This window comes from Salminus brasiliensis, chromosome 16 (assembly GCF_030463535.1).
Source record: "Salminus brasiliensis chromosome 16, fSalBra1.hap2, whole genome shotgun sequence".
Taxonomy (NCBI): domain Eukaryota; kingdom Metazoa; phylum Chordata; class Actinopteri; order Characiformes; family Bryconidae; genus Salminus; species Salminus brasiliensis.
The window spans coordinates 10524952-10541835 of record NC_132893.1 but is presented as its reverse complement, the minus strand read 5'-3'; positions in this window follow the sequence as shown (position 1 = coordinate 10541835).

The following is a 16884-nucleotide window of genomic DNA, read 5'->3' as shown; positions in this document are numbered from 1 at the left end:
CCTCATCATCGTCAATGTCAGTCCTGAGTCCAGTCCAAAAAGGCAGAAATTGGACCATTTCTACTTATACGCAACAAACCCACTCATAAGGTGTCATATGTATTTCACACAGCTCACTTGAGCTGACACACCATTAACACCAAGACGCTGTTTAATTTCTCATTTTTACCTGAGGATATCCAATCTAGAAGTCCTCACCTGCTCATGACTTCTCTACACAAACACTTGGCAATAGACTGAGCATTCTACCATATAAACATCCTTTGCCAAACATCAGACTTACGACTTCTAGTTTACTTCTCAGTGGTTGGGGCAGCCCCCTCTGTATTTTAGCTTGTAAAATGGACTGTTCCATCTGATTTAAGTCCGGGTCATTTCTCCACACTTGCTGTGCTCTGGACACATAGGCCCTCGAGTTCCCTTCTTGTCATTGATAGAGAATGTTTGTGGGGTGGTGGTAATCTTAGTAAGACACTAGTTTGAGTTTTTTGCTTCTTTACTGTATGAGTAACATTTAAACTCTTTAAACTCACGACACTTTTTGTTTTCATTGGTTGGAAACTCTGTTATGGGGTAAACACACTGGGACTGCAGATGTTTGGTTTTGTTTTTGCTTGATGTTTAGAGAAAATTGGTGTTAGGTAGGGAAAGGTCCATTGGAAGGTCCGATGAATCGACCAGCAGCAATTTGGACATTTTTTTATTTTATTTATGAGGTTTCAGATGTATTTGCTCAAGTCATATCCCTATACAAATTGTTCCTCTATTATAATTTGATCTGGAGTGCTGTAGGTGGTCACCTAGGCAGAGGGGCTGTGAGAGAATTTTCTGTCTAGATTGTTTGATGGTTCTGTTAAAGGAAGCATGTGCAGGAGGAGTTGCAATTTGCCACAGTTGTAAACATGTGTTGCTTTCTTCATTTGTTTGAGACTCTGTCTCGTCTCAAAGGGGGGAAATATGTAGTGTATTCCGCTTCCTGGCTAAAATGTGATGCCAACTGCTTTAGAGAAGCTAGGGCTGTTTAGGCTTGGATTTCATAAATACTCTTCTATATTCTGAAAGCAATGTATGAAGTCTTTAATCCCTTATTTTCTACTTATATATGTTAAACATTTGCTGCCATTGTGTTCTAGTGGTTGGAGTTGGTCTCTTTGTAGTATGCCAGGTCATTTATAGCCATAAAAATATTAAACCTGAACTGGTCCCTAATGCTGACAGAGGTTTCTGACAGGATTTTCACAACAGACATCTTACTCAGACTAAAAGCCAGAGAATGTCACAGTATGGTAATTGACAATTGGTTGCATAACAGTTACGAATTACTTCATACTAATTAATTCACTAAGGGAGTGAATACTACACATTAATTAAGACTAACTTAACTAAACACAAATTTACATACGCTTTTATGGTAAATTTATCTTTACCCCTCATCTATTTGTTTATTTTTTTTCTATAATCTTCTCTTGAACTGAATTTAGAGCATATATTAACCTATGATTTTGGCTAAAATCTAAACTAAGCTTTGAAGTATTTGGAGGTCGACATTGAGGTAAGGTGGGATGAGAAGAACCATATATCAAAATAATAAATAAGAAAAACTGGATGTAATGTTCATGACGGTCCTGAGAAAAGGGGGGAAAGACAAACAATCAATATGTAGAATTCACTCTCTGTATGTTTTAAATGCACTGGAACTAAAGAAAAACGCTCTAGCTCGTCGCTGTTGCCTAGACTTTACAAAGGCTCATGGGAGGGTGAAGGCAGATTGCCTCTCCAAGGCTAATTGAGGAGAGGGTTCCAGACACCAGGTGATGAGACCTAATAAGCTGCCTTTGTCCTGTGTCCTATTTTTATTTAGGAGAGTTTGTTTGAACCTGAAATTGTGTCAAACCAAAAGGAACTAAGCATGAAACTAAATAATGAATGGAGGGTCTTACCTAACTCTACTTGACAAACTTTATAAAATGTGAAGAAAAAGAGAAACAAAGAACATATACCCAAACACAGGGGTTGAGGAAGGATGAGAAGAGCTGACAGTAGATGACAGAAGCTCTTTGTAGGTCTACTGTGAAACTCATCTCCTTCACTAGAATGCCAGGACTGAAGAAAGTTTCGACTGCCAACTAAACAAAATCTTCTACCTTGGCACTCAGGAGCCAAGCATGCAATTCTTGTTTCATTCTCTTTTATTTTTAGCACAGCCAGCCATTGCAGTGGCTTAAATCATGCTAGATATGACTGCAGAGGAGCATTTCAATATTTCTACATCAGAGTCTGCACTCTTTTGTTAGATGCAAATGTTGACATTTATTGACAACATATACAGTGGAGGAAATAAGTATTTGACCCCCCACTGACTTTAAAAGTTTTAATACAAAAAAAATAAATGAAATGTCTCATAATTTTATGCCAGCTTTATTTTAACAGTGACACACAGAATATCAAAAGAAAAACTGAGAAAATTACATGAAATGAGAAATAAAAATGAACTTATTTTACTAGGGGCTCAAATACTTCAGTGAAAATCATCATTTAATACTTGGTGACAAAACCCTTGTTGGTCAGACGTTTCTTGTAGTGTTTTATAAGGTTTGCACACACTTCAGGAGTAATTTTGGCCCACTCCTCTCTGCAGATCATCTCCAAATCCTTAAGGTTTTTAGGCGTGCATTTGGAAACGGGAAGCTTCTGCTCTCTCCATAAATTTTCTATGGGATTGAGGTCAGGAGACTGGCTAGACCATTCCATGACCTTGATATGCTTCTTATGGAGCCACTCCTTTGTTTCCTTGGCTGTATGTTTTGGGTCGTTGTCGTGCTGGAAGACCCATCCACGACCCATTTTCAGTGCCCTTGCAGAGGCAAGGAGGTTGTCACCCAGGATTTTACGATACATGGCCCCGTTCATCTTCAATGCGGTGAAGTTAAACTGTGCCCTTAAAAGAAAAACACCCCCAAAACATAATACTTCTACTACCATGCTTGACGGTGGGGATGGTGTTCTTAGGGTCATGTTCTATATTTTTCTTCCTCCAAACACGTTGAGTTGAGGCCAAATAGCTCAATTTTGGTCTCATCTGACCACAGCACCTTCTCCCAGTCTCTCTCAGAGTCATTAATATGTTCATTGGTGAATTTTAGGCGGGCCTGGACATGAGCCTTCTTGAGCAGAGGAACCTTGCGTGCACTGCAGGATTTTAAACCATTACGTCTCATTGTATTACCAATGTTTTTTGGAGACTGTGGTCCCAGCTGCCTTGAGATCATTAGCCAGCTCCTCCTGTGTAGTTCTTGGCTGATTTTTAACCTTTCTCATGATCAATGAGACTCCACGAGGTGATATCTTGCATGGAGCTCCAGGTCTAGGTCGACTGAAATTAATGTTGTACTTCTTCCACTTCCGAATAATTGCACCACAGTTGTCACCTTCTCATCCAGCTTCTTATGGCTTTGTAGCCCATTCCAGCCTTGTGTAGGTCAACAGTTTTGTCCCGGACATCTTTAGACAGCTCTTTAGTCTTGCCCATGATGGAGATGTTGGAGTGTCACTGAGTCTTTTGGCAGGTGGCCTTTTACACAGGTGACAATTTGGGACAGGTGTCTCCCATGCAGGCAATGACTTCACTGAGATTAGGATGTGTCAGTGGTCTGTGGGAGCCAACATTAGTCATGGTTTTTAGGGGATCAAATACTTAGTTCCCTCAATGAAATGCTAATTATTTTTTATTTAAATATTATTTCATTTTCTAGATTTTCTTTTTGATATTCCATCTTTTACTGTTAAAATGAAGCTATCATAAAAATCATAGACTGTTTAATTATTTGTCAGAGTACAAACTTTCAAAATCAGTGATGATCAAATACTTATTTCCTCCACTGTAAGTTACAAGATTTTAGATTTTGTGATGTTCCAACTACATACTGTAAACTATATTTTGGACCCATAATTTCACACATATTAATTTGGCATTAACAGTTGTTAGGCAAACAAACTCTCACTGAGAGGTATATCCGTCCAGTCCTGGAGATTTTTCTGGTTTTAATCTAGAAACGGCTACGTACAACTCCTCAGCAGTGACCTTCTGTATTGGTCTTTCATTTTGTTAATCTGTTACTCTGGGCAATTCTAAGCCTAGGAATCAATCTGTAGATCATTTGATGCTAGTGATTAGGAGCATAAATTCTTATAAAATATTTCAAAACTTTCTTTAATTTTCTGCGTTTTAGATTCTAGCTCTTCTAGTCTTTTGGATTTCTAATTTTATCAATAATATTATCCGCTTGATGTTTCCGTGTTTCTTGTATGTTTATAAGCTGAGTTTTGCTATCTTCATCCTACCTTATAATGTCTTTGTTTAATGTATAAAACTGCCTCCTGTGTTTTTAAACTATATATCTCAATTAATTTCATGATTCAAGATTGGGGCATGATCGGAAAGATCTGTTGTACCAGTATCACTGCCCCCACCTTATCTCAAGCTCTGCTAAAAATAAGAAAAGTCTATTGTTGAGTAGGGCAAATTTGGAGAAGATTAATGTGTATAGTCCTTACCGGATGGGTACATCTCCCTCCAGATGTCTGTTGATTCCAATTCTTTCATCATCCAATTTATTTATTTATTTATTGTTATTATTTTAATAACATACTTTGTTGTCACTCTAGAAGAATCAATTTGGGTTTAAACAAACATTCCAGCCCCCACCACAAATCAGTGTACCCTGTGAGCTAGTCATCATACCAAACCATCTTTTATAGAAATTCAGTTCACTTCCAGAGTAATAACACTATATATATATATAGTGTTATTACTAATCCTTATATTTTCCCTGTGACATCACATATCTCCCATCTTAATCAGAAATATCTGATGTTCAAATAACAGTGTATTCGATATTAAAAGAGCAACACCTGTTCTTTACAAGGAGAAATACAGGTGCTTGAAACCCCTAGATTTTAGTTTCACTGAGACACTACTGGTAGATGTGGCTTCAAACGTATATCTTGCATGAACAATTTTCAGGTGTTTTCTAAAGACTGCAAAACTTTGAACCTGCAGAGAACAACCATCATAAGCACACCAGACCAATTTTTTTTTCCTGCATATGAACCATGCAACAACTTAATATACCGAATAAAGGTGCCAGGTGTATCATGCAGTGATCTGCAAATGTAACATTATTCAACAATATTCAAAGCAAACCTTGAAAAAGTTCATCGAATACTGCCAACAAGGTCCTTCCCTGGCTTGGTATTAGCTTCTTGTCCTTGAAGTTGCTGATGGCCTGCTGGGAGGATCCTAAAGCAAGGGAGGATCCTAAAGCAAGGAGCATCATCTACAATAATACCTTAATTGTTGTTATAACAATCTGTAAGCAGACATTATCGAGTAGGTCACTCACTTCGCAGAAACCCCTCAAAACCACACCCAGGTGTTAACATATTCGCTAGTCGCTAGACATGGATCATCATCATTAGCTTGGAGGTGGTTCAAAAATTGGTTGCAATTGAAGACAGCTTGACATTCATATTTTACCATCTGCAAACTAACCACTGTGCTCAATATGAAGATTATAAAAAAAAAACACTACAGAAAAAAAAAAAGCCAAGGAGCTGTTGGACCATAATCTGTGACAGTCTAATTCTTTGACCTCAGTAAATGGTTTCTGAGATTTCTACTTGTGTGCAAGGGCATTTTATGCAGATTATGTATTGTGTGCAGTCACAGTTGGCCATTATCAGATTATGTGACTGCACTGTTTTTTATAGAAATACATTCTGCCATGTGACACTGCCAGAAAGTGTGACCCCTGTTTATTTATTTATTTATTTATTTAATTATTTGTTGGTCAAGGAGCGTAAGAAACCTCAAGTTAACCCTGAGACTACAAACACCTATTGTGAAACAAACTGAAAAAAAGAAATTTAAAGTTTTAGCTAATATTTGTGGTCACTACAGGAACACACAAAATCAAGGCAATTGATGTTTGCCAGGTAAAACTAATCCGGTCCAAATAGGGCTTTAAACCAGCTTAATTAGCAATACAAATGTATATTATTGAGTGTAACTACAGCTGCAAGTTATGAATGTCTTCATAATTTTACTAAAGTCAAGATACAGCAAAAGGGTTTGTCTGTGTGTTTTAGATCCACATCACTGTCAGACACCACAGTCAGAGACTGTCGGTTACATCTGTAAGTGACTACTGACTTTCTTTTTTGTCTTACAGGTTCTTAGGACTCCAGTAGCACCTCCTTCACCGAAGATGGATCCGGCCATCAAGTGGTCCCGGCTCGGCTCCCTTGCTTCCCTTTAGCCCCCTGACGGTCACCACAGCAGGATTAAAAGGTAAGTACATGTAACCTGTTTACAATTATACATTTAAGGTGTCCTCCACCCTAGATACTTATTTACACTGGCTGACTGTTGGTGGGCAACTGTGTGTGACTGACTGTCTATTCATAGGCAACTCTGGCTGGCGGTCTGTCTGACTGCCCATCCAAGACCATTTGCAACTGTGTGTGACAATCCAGACACAGTTGCACGGGTAGAGTCTGACCTGCATTAGAGAGAGTCAACAGCCGCTAAATACACCTGCTGAGAATTCAGGTTTTAAGCCCAGCCCCAGGATAAGCCAGTACGTCCTTAGAGGGATGACGTCAATTATGTTTAAACATGCAAACACCCACAGTGCTATTACCATACACATTCCTCAAGACATAACAGGTAAGTGATCATTCAGTTTCTATACATGTATTGACTTTCTTTTTTGTCATACAGGTTCTCAGGACCGCCTCCCTGGCTGAAGGTGGATCCATCCAACAAGGATAAGGTATCCCAGCTCCCTTTGCGTCCCTTTTGCCCCCTGACACTCGCTGCAGCAGGAGTAGAACTACATGTAACCTGTTTACAATAATCCATTTTAACATCTCTTCCACACTAGATTCTTACTTAAACTTATTTAAAGCTACCTTGCCTCATCACAGCCTATCTGTCTTCATGCCCGTGTGCAACTATCTTACTGGGTGGGTGGGTTCTTGGCTGGCTGGATGTCCAGCCATGTGCAATTCTAGATTGATGTCTGTCCAACCGTCCATGTGCAACTCTATGCATGTGAAACGGTGTCTGACTATCCTCCTACAACTGTGTGTGGCAGGCTGTCTATCCATGTGGAACTATATGGCAGTCTGGCTGGCTGGCTGTGTATCCATGTGCAGCTGTGTGTGGCTTTATAGCCCTGTCTAACTTTGTCCATCTACAGCTGTGGCTGTCTGGCTGTCTATACATGTACAACTGTCTGGATGGCTGTGTCTCTGTGGGCAGCGCTGGCTGGCTGTTTGTCTGGGTGGCTGTCTTTTTGTCAGTGTAAAAATCTGGCTGTCCATCCATCTGTGGCTGTCTATATACTTTCTGTCCATCTTCAACTCTGGCTGACTAGATGTCAGTCTACAACTTCATGGCTGGCTGGGTCCCTGTACAACTGTTTATGGCTGTCTGCATGTCCATCTGCAACTCTAGCTGGCTGGATGTCCGAATGCAACTGTGTGGCTGTCTGCATGCCCATGTGCAACTCTGGTTTTCTGTCCATCCGTGTGCTACTCTAGCTGGCTGTCTATACGTGTAAAACTGTGACTATCCATCTACAATAGTGTGCGGCTGGCTGTCTATCCATGTGGAACTCTATGACTATCTGGCTGTCTGTCCGTGCATAAAGCTGGCTGGCAGTCTGACTATGTGCAACTGTGTGGCTGTCTGTTCTACAGCTTTTTGGATGTCTGTTCGTCTGTAACTTTTGGTCTGTTTGCAGCTGTGCTAGCTGGCTGTCAGTGTGCAACTTTGTGCAATTCTGTCTGGTTGGATGGCTGTCTATCCATGGGCAACGCTGGCTGTCTGTGTGCAGTTCTGGCTAGCTGTCTGTCTGTCTGTGCAAGTGTGGCTGGCTGTTTGGCTAGCCGTGTGCAAATCTGGCTGTCTGGCTGTCCATCAGCAATTCATTCTGTTTTACCTGCCTACAGTTCTGTAGCTGGTTGGCTGTCTCTGTGATGTGGTAGTGTGGCTTCAAGCTGACACAGCCAAATACTTTCAGGTAAGTTCCGGTGATACTAAACTGATAGAATTTAATGAAAAAAGCAAAGGGAAAGTTTATACGAAATGAAACCCAAACCAGTCGCATTCTTTACACGATGAGGCCTCAGCGGCCTTTATCTGAGGGCTGCAAAGCCTCACAGATTTCTGCCATGACTTCAGCTTAATCTGCACAACCTGACCTCCTATTGCTTCCTACACAGTCTTTGTAAGACAGGCCCTCCTCCTTTTTTTAGCCTGTAGCGAACCAAGTACCCACTATAGGGGTGGTCGTCACACAACACTAACAATCCAGCCGATAACATTGACAGTAATTAATTGCCATATGCTAAGCTTATTGGTGTGTTTTCCCCCTTCTAGGTTAACCGTGGATTCTGCCTGCAAATAAAAGACCCACTCACCAGTGCCCTCATTCCCATAAGATCACCGGGTAAGTCACATGCTCAGTAATTGTCTCTACTGTGTATGCACTGGTGAAGTCTGCTACCTCATCACACTGTCCATCTGCAACTCTAACTGGCTGATTGGCTGTCTGCTCATCTGCGACTCTAACTGGCTGGTTGGCTGTCTGTCCATCTGCAACTGTGTGTGGCTGTTTGCATGTCCATGTGCAAATCTCTGGCTGGATTTCTATCCAAGGGAAAGTCAGTAGCTGTCTGTCCATCTGCAACTGTGTCAGACAACCACACACACAATTCCAGACAGGTTGTCAGTGTCAGCTGGCGCAGGTATTTTTATCCTCAAGATTGAATTAATGTAATGCCGCTCTGGTAGGGAGATCATGCAAATTATTAAATAAGCTCAGAGTCATTAAATAAGTTCAGAAAGCAGCGTCTAAAATGCTCACTAGAGCTAGAACATGTGACCACTTTGTTCTTATTCTCTCATCCCTGCACTGGATTTCAGTTCAGTTCGACATTTATTATAAAATACACCTCCTGACTTAAGTCTCTTGATGGTTTGGCACCACAGTATCTTGGAGAACTTCTTAAACCCTATGTCCTGTCACGTACATTTGTTTTGCAGGACGCTGGACTACTGTCAGTTTTCCACTTCAGAAGAAGCAAAGCTGGGGGAAGAGCTTTCTCTTCTAAAGCCTCCAACTGTGGAATAAACCTGTTGCTGTTTGGGACTCAGACACCGTGTTTAAACAGTGTTTAAATCATGCTGCTGTAGCATGTTTCCATACGAACACTGTTCTGTACTGCTCTGATTACAGGTTCTGATCATTATTGTCTTTCTATTCTGCTTTTTTACAGGCCGTACACCAGTCTACTCTTACTCCTAAAGCCCTTTCGTCATTTTCTCCTTTCTTCTCTCTCCCCTTGTGCTGAGCCGCTCGCTGCTGACATGAGTCCATTAAAGGTTGGGTGCTGGTGCCTACCGTCTGGGTCTGACTCGTTCCACTGTAAATCCCCCTATGTAAAACAGCCTATCCTCCTAATCCCATTGTTTTTGTTTTTGTTTTTTTCTTTTCCCTCTTTCTCGCTGCCCACTGATATGCTGTCCTGCTCTGGGTTCTCATACTGAGTCATTCTCTCTTCACTGCATAGCTGTGCATATGACTATTTACCTGCATGCACTTTCACATTGCTCACTCTCATTTTTGGCTTGATGTCACCTTTGCAGCAGCTCTTAAAATTCACTATTGTTTCTTTTGTTGATTTTTATTCTTGTTCTGTCATTTGTTGTGCTATCCGGTGTTGACCAGGGGAGGACTGGTTCCCCTTTTGAGTCTTGGTTCCTCTCAGGGTTTCTTCCTCTTCTACTTTTGAACATATGAGATTTGACTTTATTTTATGATAAATTACCACAAATGTGTAAAAACCTGCTTTGACTTTGTCATTGTGTGGAGTTGTGTAGAACTGTCTATTGTAGAATAAGTGTGTAACAAAATGAAATGTGGAGAAGGTGAAAGGAGTGTGCAGACTCTGGCTTGACTGTATGTACTTCTTATGTACTTGATCAATATATTCTGTGTAGTTCTCTTTAAATGACCTGAGTGGCACTCGTTGTTGTTGTTTGGATTTTAAGATGTGTGTGATCAGAAGATGTGACCATCTAAAGAGTCAATGGCAACGGCTGGTAAACAGTCATCCTGACTCCATCCTACGCTGACGACAGTATAAGGTGTGAGCCTAGCGCCGCCTTTGCTTCCTGCGATGACTCTGGCACTCCACACTTTGAAACTTTTAGCTCTGAAGGGCAAAGACTGTGACATGACAAGTCTGGACACCACATCATTTGAACAACGGCATTGGACTGATTGTGTTGCTTGCTTCCCACCATCTGATCAGATCTGATCCAGGACGCTTTTTCAGTTGGAACAGAAATGGACTTTTAGGTTGGGGATGTGACCAGAACAGAAATTAACTCTGGACTATTTTGAACACTTTCTGAGGAATATGGCCCAGAACATTGTGCACCCTTGGCATCCTTTCAGGAACCCAGGACTCTGTGGTTCTTTCCAAGTGTATTTTGGCCACAATTCTGTTTCTACTGTAATGACCTTGATTATTTTTGCCTGTGTCATTTGTACAGTCCCATGCTAAAGGAGGCCTGTGTTTAGAGAAGGACATTTTATTGTATTAAATCCTTTGAGTATAAATGTGTAATCAGTCCTTGTTTTCTCTAAGATGTTTTAATTTGGCTTGAAAACTTTAGTGTTTTCTGCTCACCGTGATCTTGTCCCACTGTAACCCTTCCCCCAACTACCCTCTCCACCCTCATCTAATGTTGCCACGCTCCTCCTAACTCATGTTTTCCCTCCTTTCTTTTCTTTTCTCTCTCTCTCTGTCTCTGTCTCTATCTCTGTCTCTCTGTATCTCTGAATGTCTCTCTCTCTCTGTATCTCTCTCTGTGTGTGTGTGTGTATCTCTCTCTCTCTCTCTCTCTCTCTCTCTCTCTCTGTATGTCTTTATCTCTCTGTCTCTCTGTTTCTCTCTCTCTCTGTATCTCTCTCTCTCTCTCTGTATCTCTTTAACATTTCACTCGCCTTCATCTTCTATGGCTTAACAGCAAATTTCCATATTCTCTTAATTCAATTATCTGGTGTCAACCAGAGAAGGATGGGTTCCCCATCTCAAGTTTTCTTCCAGGTCTCTGTAAAGCTGCTTTGTGACATTTGTTGTAAAGTGCTGTATAAATAAACTTATTGAATTGATTTTTAATGATTCATTTCCTTTTAACAATTGTTCATATTTTTGCCTATTTTTCAATATAATCACACTATTTTCCTATGTGTTTTTTTTCTTATTATTGACACTTCGAACATATATAACCAAGTTATGATGCCAACTATGAAACCTGAACTGGTCACAAATGGGATTTTCACAACAGGCATCTTACTCCGACTAAAAGCCAGAGCGTGTCACAGTATGGTAATTGACAATTGGTTGCATAACAGTTATGAATTACTTCATATTAATCAATTCACTAAAGGGGTGAATACTACATATTAATTAATTCACTGAACACAAATTTACATACGCTTTAATGATAAATTTATCTTTACCCCTTATGCATTTGTTTAGATGTTAGCCAAAATCATAGGTTAATATATGCTCTAAATTCAGTTCAAGAGAAGATTATAGAAAAACTAAAGTAAACTTTGAAATACTTGGAAGTCGTCATTGAGGGAAGGTGGGATGAGAAGAATTATATATCAAAATAATAAATAAGAAAAAAAACGGGATGTAAAGTTCATGACAGTCCTGGAAAAAGGGACAGAAGAAAACAGAAGAATTGATCAATATGTAGAATTTACTCTCTGTATGTTTAAATGCACTGGAACTAAAGAAAAACGCTCTAGCTGGTCGCTGTTGCCTAGACTTTGCAAAGGCTCATGGGAGGGTGCAGGCAGATTGCCTCTCCAAAGCTAATTGAGGAGAGGGTTCCAGACACCAGGTGATGAGACCTAATAAACTGCCTTTGTCCTTTTTTTTTATTTATTTAGGAGAGTTTGTTTGAACTTGAAATTGTGTCGAACCAAAAGGAACTAAGCATGAAAGTAAATAATGAATGGAGGGTATTACCTAACTCTTCTTGACAAACTGTATAAAATGTGAAGAAAAAGAGAAACAAAGAACATATACCCAAACACAGGGGTTGAGGAAGGATGAGAAGAGCTGACAGTAGACGACAGAAGCTCTATGTAGGTCTAACTGTGAAACTCATATCCTTCATGCTCCATGTCTATGAAGTCCTCTTCTTCAATGATCATGCCTTCATGATTTTCATTGCGGTCATGTTCAGCAATAAGCCTGAGCTCGTCAGGGCCTAGTCTCCTCTTCAGTGACTCCATAAGGCATCTCAGAATAATAAAGTGAGAGATTACAATGAATAAAGGTAGTGACAGTGATGTTATTCTAAAAATTAATTACATAAAGGTAGAATTCAATCAAAAATAATGTTTTTTGTCAGAGAAGCTAATGTCCACAGGCTCATGTTTTGAAGTTCACTCAAGTCAAATCAAGTCAAGTGTGTTTTATTGTTATTTCAACTACATACAGAGTACACAGTGAAACGAAACAACGTTCCTCCAGGACCATGGTGCAACATAGACACAGTGCATACTTAAGTCCATTGAACCAATCTGAGTCATGGTTTATACATAAAACAATTATCTAAGAGGAGCAATAATTACAACTTTGTATAATTATTTGTATAATTAAAATTTGATGCTCTGGTTATATTTAAAAATGTTGCAAATAGTCACAGACTGAAATGTTATGCACCTGTATGCTTTCGGACAAAGTTTGATACCATATTTTAGCCCCTTTCAAACAAGACAACCAAATTGACCATTTGCGATGGAATTTGGCTTCTGCTTGTATCCCATCCACTGGGAGGTGGGTTTGGATAGGAAATAAAATGGCTATATCTGAGTTGTAGTCATGGCGCCCGACGTCTGGTTCCATTCAACACCACTGCAAAGAAATCAGAGTGGGTAGGTTTCTCTACCGTGAAGCACAGTTTCACTGCAGTGACCCTGTCTGACCTGTCCAGCTCTCTGAATCACTGCTGAATCTGAACGTCCTGAACAGCAGATTCTCTATATATAAAGATCTGATGAGTTTGATCTTCTCTTACTCCTCACTCTGGTCTTCACTCTGTAACCAGGTTTGTTTCTAAGAGAACCACAAAGGTTTCTGTGAGATTTTAAGCTTTTATTTTTAGAGAGGAGAGTTCTGGCTCCTGTAGGGGGTGCTATTAAACCCACACAGTAAAGCATCACAGTGCAGAATCACACACACACACACACAGACACACACTCTCAATGTGAGATTTTAGCTTTTACGATTCCTTTAAGACTAAATAGACAAATAAATAAATAATTCTCTCAGCTCTTCTGTTTCTCTAAACCAGCTGACCCCAGCCTGCACTGGTCTGTACTGGTTTAGAGGCAGAGCTGCTGGTCCAGTCAGCAGTGAGCTCCTGGCACTGATCCAAGTGCAGCTGCATCGGTGGACCTGGGTCTGAATCCTCCTTTATGACATCATCCGTGACGTCACAGCGAGGCTGAGTGCAGTGTGCCATTCTCTCCAGCAGGTCAGGGTCAGTGGGTGTCCTCCTGCTGACCTCCTGCAGGACCTTAAACAGTTCTCCGTTCAGAGGAACTTCCAGTCGCTGTTGGAACCAGTATGTTAAGGTGGGAGAACACTGAAGAACGTAGCAGCAAAACCCAAAAGAGGCGTCAGCTCTGTGAGTCCAAACCTGTTTCCAGTGGAGTTGAACTGTCCCTTAATTATCTCTCCTCTCATTTCTTCTACTAGATGATTCTTCTTCTAGGCCTGTCTGTCACTAAAAGAGTCTAATAATGTCATTGATCATCAGAACAGAGAGCAGACCTTAACATTAGTTCACCCTAATCCAGTTGATCCCATTTAAAAAGGAGAGGTCCTGTTAAAAAAACAAAATAACTTTTATTTATGATGTGATCTTTCCTCTAACATCCACTTAGTCTGTGTTTCTAAACCAGAACTCATCAGAATTCTTTTCTACATCAACCTTTCTTCATCCTTTACACTTACTAAACTTACTAAATAAATGGGCTAACATGGGCGGGACTAAAATACTATAGACAGAATAGGCGGAGATAAACTGCTGCAGACCAAATGGGCTTAGGGTTGGGCTGATGTAAGATGAATGCTGCTGTAGACATTGTCCTTCATTTCTTTTAGAAATAAAAGAAAACAAAGAAGACAAAAAAGACAAAGACGACAGACAAAGAATAAAAAAAACTTAAACTAGACAAAGATAAAATACAAAGAAGAAAAAGATAAAGATAACAAAAAAGAAGACAAAGACAAAGACCAAAACAAAAAGACAAAGAAAACACAAAGAAGACAGAAAAAGACAAACAAGACCAAGACAAAGGCAAGGAAAAAAAAGAAGAAAAAAAGAGCATGAAGACAAAAAAGAAACACAAAAAACAAGGAAGAAAAAGATAAAGAAAACAAAGATAATAGAAGACAAAAAAACATTTAAAATACATAGAAGAAAATGATAAAGAAGACAAAGAAAAGACAAAGATGATGAAGACCAAAAATATATAATTTAAAAAGGAAGACAAAGAAAAAGACAAAGAAAGACCAAAAAGAAGACAGACAAAGGAGAGAAAGAAAAAGAAGAAAATGAAAAAAATAAAATAAGACAAATAAAAATAAGACAAAGTTAAAAAAAAGAAAAAAAGAAGAGAAATACAAAGAACAAAAAGAGGATAAAGAAGACAAAGATAAAAAAGACAAATAAAAACAAGACAAAGATGAAAAATAAAAAAGAAAAAAGAAAAAAGAAAAATACAAAGAAAACAATAAGAAAAGACAAAGACCAAGAAGACAAAGAACAAAGACATAGAAGGAAAAGATAAAGAAGAATAAGACGAAGTAGACACATATAAAATACAAATAAAAACAAGACAAAGATAAAATACAAAAAGAAAAAAAAGATGAAGACAAAGAAAAAACTAAGACAAAGAAGACAAATTTGAAGAAAAGAAAAAGAAGAAAAACAAATGAAAAAGATGAAGACTAAGAAAACAGAAAGAAGAAAAAGACAAAAAAGAAAGACAAAGAAGAAACAGATAAAGAAAAAAATACAAAGAAGACAAAGATAAAAGAAGACAAATAAAAACAAGACAAAATACCAAGATGGAAAATACAAACAAGACAAAGAAGACAAGGACAAAGAAAGGGGGGGGGGAGAAATATAAGTTAAATTTCACTTGTGGTGGATAAATCATGACAGAAATGAAAAGCTGAGTCTCTGAGTCAGAATCAAAGTGAGGAACAAATTTATTGAAGTAAGACAATGCAATGCATAAAATCTTCCTCAGTGCAGAACAGTTTCTCAGAGTCTTTATACCCTCGGCCAGCATATCTTTGCAGCCGGAGGTGAAAGAGGAAGAGAGAAACAGGATGTGTCAGCACACCGCTATCTGCTACACATAAGTGTGCTGCCTGTACAGAGAGTTCGAAAATTTACTGTTCTAGTTATACAAGCATACATGATCATCACTGATTAAAATAAATTAATAATGCCCTCTTTCTGATAATGAATCACTTTAATAAACAAATTCCATCACAACTCCCCCCTTTGATTCTAATCAATCATATTTACAGATTACTTTAATCAAACAAAGGACCCAGCCCCAGTTCTTTGTCACAGCCAACAGTGCCAGTACCAATCAGGTTTCCAAATGGGTTTATCTTTATTGAAAGTGGTTAATCCCCCAAACTCCCATAACAAATTCACGGCGCTGTTGCATTGACTAGGATCTAAACCCCATTGCCAATTACTAATTTGATTACCTGTGAGTCTAATACATTATTCCCCATCCTCCTTCTCCTTACACTCATTAGATGCTTCTGACTCTGGGTTATCACCTGAACTGTCTGAGCGCCTGAAACAAATTTGGAACAACCTAGCACCAATTATTCTGAACTGAACATCAGCATCCAGGTGGCCCCTTTTCCCTTTAAGGAACACGTCAGTCTGATTTACAGTCACTTGGGTGCTATCAAGCCAAGTCCTAAATACCCCACTGTGCAACTGGTTATAGGACGTTCTCACAGACAGACCCCAAACACCTCTGAAACCGTCATCATGAACACTGGTGTTCCCCAGGAGTGTGTCCTGAGTCCTCTGCTGTTCATCCTTCCTAAGACGGATGAGGAGAGCAAACCTCCCACCTCCAATCCTCACAACTTTCTACAGAGGCTTTATTGAGAGCATCCTGTCCAGCAGCCTCCTAGTCTGATATAGCTGCTGCACCACTTCAGACCAGAAAGCTCTAAGCTTCGTTCCACAAGTTATCAGATTACTAATCACCCACTGACACAACACACAACATGATGACCTCAGGACTGTTGATCAGAAACATACATGAACAAACAAGTGAAAGAATAACTGTAAACAAATAAAATAATAACTGTAAACAAATAAAATAAGGACTGTAAATTTGTTCTATGCTATTTATTTATTCTATTCTATTCAGTGTATGCTTTTATGTCTGTCAGTGCTGTCTGATGGGTCTACTTGTTTGTTGTCATTTAGACTATACAGCAGGAGTGCATAGCTAAACGAGACTGCGTTTCTCCAGATTACACTAGACAACACTCTGATTTTGGAGGATCATTGCTGTCAAAGTCAATCAATGGCCTGTCAGCGGGCCAAAAATCAATCACTGTGAATATTTGTATATCTGGAGCATTACAGGTACAATATAGGCAGCAAAGGTATTCTATTAAAGCCTAGAATCTCTTTTCAGTGCTTTTGCCATTTTATCTTTATCTATG